Source organism: Haemaphysalis longicornis, unplaced genomic scaffold (assembly GCF_048455015.1).
Source record: "Haemaphysalis longicornis isolate Haplotype H1 unplaced genomic scaffold, Haemaphysalis longicornis Haplotype H1 scaffold_4, whole genome shotgun sequence".
NCBI classification, from domain to species: Eukaryota; Metazoa; Arthropoda; class Arachnida; order Ixodida; family Ixodidae; genus Haemaphysalis; species Haemaphysalis longicornis.
In genome coordinates, this window is record NW_027526361.1 from 150,863,630 (window position 1) to 150,871,366 (window position 7,737).

General features: G+C 45.7%; 1 long non-coding RNA gene across 1 annotated transcript; it reads right to left on the bottom strand.

The window, feature by feature from the left end:
* Window positions 1–659: 659 nt before the first annotated feature.
* LOC144180616 (uncharacterized) lies at window positions 660–7,156 on the bottom strand. The gene is made up of 3 exons (XR_013324476.1): window positions 6,912–7,156; window positions 6,224–6,310; window positions 660–1,296 (listed from the first exon to the last, which is right to left on the bottom strand). It is a non-coding gene; the product is annotated as an uncharacterized LOC144180616 (long non-coding RNA).
* Window positions 7,157–7,737: the final 581 nt, after the last annotated feature.

Below are 7,737 nucleotides of genomic sequence, written 5' to 3' on the forward strand. Positions count from 1 at the left end.
GACAGGCAAAAACGCACTGCCGTCCCCTACACGCAAGGCATCAGTGAAGCTCTTGCAAGGGTGTTTGGCACATATGGCATTAAAATTGCACACGTGCCAACGAACAGGCTTAAGCAGAAGCTGGTATGCGTGAAGGACCCTTTAGAAAAATCAAGATTCCCCGGAGTTGCCTACAAAATTCCATGCAAGGATTGCAACGCATCCTACATAGGTGAAACTGGAAATTTTTAAAAGAAGAATTCAATAGCACCAGAACGATGTCAAAAAAGGCAATGCAAGCTGAAATGCCTTGGCGGATCATCACCTGGCTATTGACCATGTCATCGATTGGGATTCCGCATGCATAATCGCATCAGAGAAGCGCCTGTCGACACGACTACTTTTAGAATCAGTGCATATTCAATCAACTAAAAACACGATTAACCGGTCGCGGGGTAATCTCCCCAAGATATACATGCGCACTCTGCGACACCAAACCTATAAATAATCGCTACCTTTCACCCCCCTTTCATTGTGATCAAGGGACCAGTAGGGGCCCCAAAACGTCTTTATTTGTTTATTTGTTTTTGACCAGGCGAGTGCCTGCTTGTATTTCATCAACACCGAACTAACCCGCCTGAATCACCACTTTATAGACATTGAGCAATTCTTTGAATTGGTTTATTGTAGCAAGCTGTCTTGTTTATTTCCTTATTTTTTTTGGCATTTCCTGTCTCATTTGAAATTGGGAAACCAGATAGCTTTTACTACGGGTCATGCACTGGTGAGAACAAATAATTGATTTCACTTTAAACAATTTTCAGTTCTGTTTTATTGCTCACCAGCCAATGACCTGAAATATCAGAGGCTCTTAAAACATATGCTGGCATTTCTTTCCTGCACTGTAGTACAACTAATCATGACTTTTATTATATTTTGTTCACAAATTGTAATATTTAGAAAGTATTCAGCTGAATGAAAATGTTATTTCAGAAGCATGCGCAATCAACAAGGCCTCAATGACTCTCACCACATGGTTCACTTGTTTCTGTCACAAATAACCTGATTGCAGCCACATTCCACCCAAGATGAAGGTAACATACCCTCTGGGATGATGAATATTTAAAATGCCTTACGAGTAAGTGCTCAGCACATGAAATTGTGGCATTAAAATTAAAACAGAAGATCCCTCTGCGGCATCCTTCACTTGGGGCAGCGCTTGATCACAAACTTCGAGAAGCTGAAAAATGCTCCATGCGCCGCTCCAGCCAGCAGAAACAATGCAGGACGCAAGTTGGTAGGTGGACCGTTGGCATCCTGCGATTGTGAAGATTTTTATTTAGTAGATGCTCTTTTTTTTGTACCACTGTTTATTTCTCCTTTAACAAGCAGCTGAACTCCTGCAGGTTCTACGAATCATACAAGCATAATAAAATGCAGCAATGCCGAACAATTGGCAGGGTTACCTCAATTTTTCTTTTCTAGGAATGAAAACAATGTAGGTAATCTATGCACAACTACAATCAAACCTTTCAATTTGTACCTACTTCACTCCTAACAAGCACACATACACGTTAGACATGTGAGCAAGCTGCTAAATTAATGCCCACAAACTTAATCAGGCATCAGAAATCGGCAGAGAACGACGTGTCACCTTTAAATGGCACTTTTTTCGTTCAAAACACGTAAATGGGCGAGAAAGATACATAACTATGAGTTGGTACCCTCATCTGGTATGGTTTTCAAGCAATGCTTACATCTCACTTCAGTACCTTCAGGTAGTGGAGATCTTCGAAAACTCATTGCGGGCAAGTGGGTTGTGTTCAAGCTCTCGTATCTTGCCAGCATATGCTGGATTCCAGCATTCCCAAATCAACGTGACGACCCGAATGTGGTGGATGCAAGAAAGAATAAGCACACGCCAAGGGAGTAGCCGAAGGTAGGGTAAGGGGAGGGGGGGCGGCGGTGCCCCTCCCATAATGTTTTATGCCAAGGCTGGGGTGCAGTTTAAGCAGCCTGAAAAACCACCTAAAGTCACCTGCAGGCGCGGAACCTGCAGTTTTAAGGACATTCTTGCTCATATAAAGCTGACAACAAGGGCAATGTCAACGTCTGATCCATGCGCCCGCTCCAGATGCTGTACCTGTCAATATATACAGCCCGGCTGCATTTCGCGCCGGATACACCGACAAGCACCGGGAACCTGCCGCGAGCCGATCGAAACAGCCCCACTGTTTCACTGGCGGAACAGCATGGCCGGGGAATGGCAAAACAGCAGGAAAAGCCTCATATAGGCTTACATGTGGTCGGGAGCCATATAGGCTTACATGTGGTCGGGAGCGTGTCTTGATTGATTGTAGGGTTTAACGCGCCGACGCAACGCAGGCGATGAGGCGCGCCGTAGTGGAGGGCTCCGGATTAATTTTGACCACCTGGGGATCTTTAACGTGCGCCGAAATCTCGAACACACGGGCGTTTTTGCTTTTCGCCTCCATTGTCGGGAGCGTGTCATTCCTTGTCTTTACACTGATACAAAGTATAATCACATGACAGAGCATGTCGCTGTATTTTGTTCAGTCAACTATCAATCCTTGATATGTTTATTTTTCTACCGACATCGCATTTCATTGACTATTGCAGTTCCATAATTTCTGCTGCATAAAAAGCATTGCTCTGCCCATCTTGTATTTCCTCCACATCAACAAAACTACACAATTCTCCTTATTGCGGAGCTTTGTTTTTTTTGGCACTATTCCACTGTTTCCTTGACCTCCCTTTAGAATCAGCATTCTGTATTTGCTTAACCGGAATTTTACTGAAGCCATGTCTGTTTCAATTTAACAGATAAAAATAACGAAATTTAATAAGAAACGTGCAACAAGCTCAACATTCAACAGCAGTGCAATAAGGTGTTCCGCTTAGCGCAAGTTCACTACTCACGTTACTAGCACAAAAAATAACAAAAGGCGATTACTTAAAGGAGCCATGAAGAGAAAACAAAAGTTTGTTTTATTCGAAAGATTAGGTGTTTCATAGTACCCCAAGCGCTTTTCCAGAAGCAAATGATGCTTTATTCACTGAGAAATAAGGCAATTTAAGCCAAAATTTTAAATCTCCCGCTAAAATTGCACATTTCGTCATGTGAACAATGGCGTCATACGAGCCGGTCCATGAAACATATACTTAGTATGTAGACTCCATATAGCACACACACGCGGGAGTCGACCGAGACGGCGGGCATTTTAAAAATACTAGTAAAACCTAGTGCACCCGCAGCCCTAGTCATGGAATCGCCTGATCCGGAGAACAAAACTCTCGTCGAGGAGCTCGGGCTTGCATTTAACAACCTTACACCACTTGAACGCTCAATGCTTCTAAGTGCACGAGCGGCAAGAGTTGTGGGATACGCGGTGGACGGGAAAGCGACCATTCCGCGATAGCCACAACAGACGAACGCCCAGCCGTCGGCACCGCTGCCGCTTCAGCCCCGTCGCGACGGATGAATACAGACTGGTACGTATGTGCCGTATTTTCAATTTTAGTAGCAGTATCGCTTATGCCAGTTGGCCGGTGTCGTGTATGGAAAGCCGTTCGCTCGAGCTCTCTGCTCCGACCAGAAAGATTTGAGCGTCAATGCGCGGTGTGTACGGCAATTTTTTTCCCCCAGGTCAGAGCGCTTTGGCGGCGATTTGACGAAGTCGGCGACGAGCGCCAGCATGTCCGGGTCCCTACCGTAATCACTTCCTCGGAAATGAAGCGAGCACACTCGTACTTCCTTTAGCTCTCTTTCTCATCCGTTTGCAAAGTTCACAAAACATAGCCACTTGCTTCGCCGAGATTCGTCGTTGGGCAGCACATGAAAGGAGATCTCACCGGCGGGGATGTCGCACTCCCTCGACGATTTGCCCGTACTACATGGGCATTTCAAAACACAGCAACGAAATTTCATTGTAAAGTGCTCGAACAAACCGAAGTTTTCAGTGGTTGTAAACTGTAAACGAGCTCGTAACGAAAGCACCAAGCCAACACGACCTCCATACCGAAACCTGTGCGACGAGTGGCACTATCTCGTTGCTGCTCTGTGTTCCTTACTCCCCTTGTTTCTATTTTTACCTTTCCTGGTTGGCGATATGACGGCCAACCTCCTGTGAAGGGATTACGATACCAAGCAAGGTCACGGCTGTGCGTGCTGGGACGGTACGTTGGCCCCGAAGAGCCTTGAACCCGAAAATTCGTCTGCGCGATGGTGGCGACGGCTAGATGTCGAGTTTGGCTGGCGGTAGTTTCGTACGCATTGGCATACACGCTTGCGTGTTCGTTCGGAACTTCAACCATTTACTCCACCGTTCTTTGTCATAAAAAGAATGTGCAGTATGTTTCACGGGCATTTAGCTCGCTATGCAAACTGTAAGCCCTGCCTAACATGCGTTTGCTTTTGCCGGCCTCCGCAAATCGCAGAGTATTCTCGAGTGACATCATAGGTTTGTTGCGGAAAATGAGCTGGTGGGTCGCGTGATCATTTCCTTTTTTCCTAATTATGTAGCTTATTTGAGCGAAGTTTGCGTTATAAGTGGTGTCGTTATGGTTCTAACGAGGCAATCTTTTGAATGAACCAAACTTGTGTTTTCTCTTCATGGCTCCTTTAAGGACGAAGACGCACGTTTGCTAGCTTCACCGCCATAATATACGAATGCGCCGCATGTACAGTCCACTGCGATTCGAAGGTTGTCGCGGGAAAGCTACTCTTTCAAACGAAGCAGAAAGAACACCAGCTTTAGCAAATATTCCATGCAAGTTTCGTTATCGTCGGCGTAGATAAAGGGCAACCAAGTCCAAGTCTGTGCTTGATAACAACGAATGTACAGCTTGAAACCCAAAGGGTGGCAAGTCAGTCGTGCGGGCCATTGTTGTATCATGGAACAGCCAACAAGGGAGCAAAGAGTGCGAAATCTCGATTTTCATGGTTCCGAAACGAAACCATGGGCTGGTGGCCCGCTTGGCCGCTCGATGCTGGCGCGATAACCTTCAAATCGTGCTCGACTGTACTTCATAGCTGACAAGAAAACTTAATAGTCCCTTTTCTAAAGGAAAATCTAAAACATGAGAATCTTGATAGTAAACACCCAGTGTTGGCCTGCACTTCCGCCCGACGAACTTCAGGGACCGCGCGTCACTCACGAGCGCACTCATGATCACGCTCACGAGCGTGGGTCCGCCTAACCACCTGCTCTGCGGACGAATGAATCGCCCGTGGTGTGCCCACAGACCAGCGAACGGCAATTTCGGTGATCATCATGATCATCACCATCTAAGCTCCTTAAGGTGGGCTTTACAGTTAGCATTGAGCATACACAAATCGCATGTTAAAGTCAGTTATTTCAAGCTTCGTTTCCAAAACAACGCGCAAGATGCCTTGCCTACATATTTCCCCGTCCCATCTTTTGGTCGACCACGGCCCCCCTCCACCCCGAAAAAAATTCCTGGCTACGCGCCTGGCACATGCCCAATCAGGAGTACGTTCAGCATGCACGTCGGTTGTTTAAAAAAAAGGGTGTAATGTATTGCTCAGAAGACTCAATGCTTGCACGCATCTTGGAGCAGCAACGGCCTTAGCAGATGTGTTTGAGTGGTTTTCCTCTCTCATAACATCCACAGTGCTTTCAGGAAAAGCCCCAGGCCTTGCAATTAGCATGTTCCAGTTAAGAATAATGCAGCTGATACTTTACACTTTCAAATCTTTTTCTTTGTGGAAGGATGTTTCTTTATTGGCAGTACAGCACTAGCGTGCGTAAATCGCAGCCTTCAGAACCCCAATCAGGCCTCTGTAAATGGTACAGGCAGTTACATTAACTATTTGAAAAAGTGGACTGCAAGGACTGTCAATTCACATGATAAACATCCAGAAAATAGCTGAAAACAGAACTGGTAAGGCTTTATCGAAGACTAAACTACAAAGGTAATAACATTTTTGTGTCACCACCTAAGAAATATGGCTTCATCGTAAACATGACTAACACCAGGAAATTCGTATACATGGTGATTAACTGCTATGCCCACATTATGATTTTGGGTGAAACTGAGTTCTCCGAAATTAACAATAAAGGTTGCCATTTAGCAGCTACATATTAGGTTATGCATGAAACACCAATAATTGTTACGGGGGCGAGAACTTGTACATTCAAGTGATCGAACATTATTCAAGTATGGTAGCCCACTGTGCTACCAAAACTGTTTGAAAACTTACGTTCTGGCGGCCAAACACTGTTGACAATGGTTGTGGCTCTTGTCCGGTTGAATGGAGGGACGTGATGTGCTCAGACCGTCCAGAGGTCTAAAACAGGATGACACATGATTACCACTCAGGCAAGAATGGAAATTATTGGGTGCACGAATGTTACAACTCGGGCAACACAACATTCAGCCAAAATCAATACCCGCGTACAGCGGCACCGTACACATGGTGAGGTGGCTCGCCGCAAACGCAACGAAGCTTGCGAGGCGCGCACATTCGCTCGCAAACGATTTCCCCTCGCCATTTACAACACGGCACAAACGACAGCGGTGATTAACGAAGCCGTAAACGCTGCGCCGCACAAGTAGCCGCCCGTGTTCTGATAAACTACGCGTAAGACGTGGTTCGCAGTGGTGAATTCTGAAGCTGTTCAATATAGTGCTGCGGAATGGGAAACGTTACTGAGTTACTGAGCGCCACTGCGTTACTGAGCGCCAGTGCGTTCAGCGCTCAATGCAAGCACCACAATGTTCTTTCGCACATCGCCTTTCTAGAGACAAGCCCTCTAGGTTCAACCTAGCCAGTTCAGTTAAACAATTCACACACGCGGGCTCCTGTTAACGAATCCTTAAAGCGGCGATGACAGCTACAAACGACATCCAGTGACAAGAAAGGCGGCAAATGTGACGAGACAGCTTACCTGACAGAGACCACGCAGAGGAGCGAGCGACGTTCAGGGGCAAGCGCCAAACTTAATTAGCCGTCTTCAGGTGGCAAAGTTGTTCTCAAATACTTCATCGCGAAGTCGAACCCGACAGGCATCACCGAAGACGACGAGGTGTCCAATTAATCATAATAACTGCGCTTGTTTAACCGCACGGTCGCACAGTAAACAATCTATGAAAGACGGGTCACGGGGTATCTGTTCCGGAATCCGGCCACGCCGCCGCGCGCCGTACTCAGGGTATCGGCCGTTGGCAGGGAGTTGCGTAAACAAATTAAAACGACAACAATAAATAATTGCATCTTTTACTGAATATAACATAATCTTTAAGTTTATTATTTACTGTGTGTATTATAATAAAGCAACTTAGATATCTAAAGTTAACAAACACAAAACGCGAACTGAAGCTTTTGGCGCTCGATTTGAACGTTAAAAAAAGCAGCAGATAGTAAGATAACACTGCGCAATGAAATTTGGCAGTGTTCTAGTGTAAGTAATCGTATTATTATTTGGCGCCTGTTTATTTAGCGCCCGATTTCATGCCCCTCCCTCCCCAACTTTTGTTTTCTTTTGATATCTGCCTTGTTCTCCAAAGTTGTTTCTGCAGGAGAAACTAGGTGGTCTGTTTATTGCATTTGTACACAATATTTACGGTCGCTAACAATAAGAATGGAATAAAATTATAATTGCTAGTACGTTATAACTCCACTGAGCGACGAGAATGACTGTTGTCAGAGGGGGCTATGATTGTGCTGGCGGGGCAGGAGAAGAACAGGGAACGACGGAATGATGATACAGATGT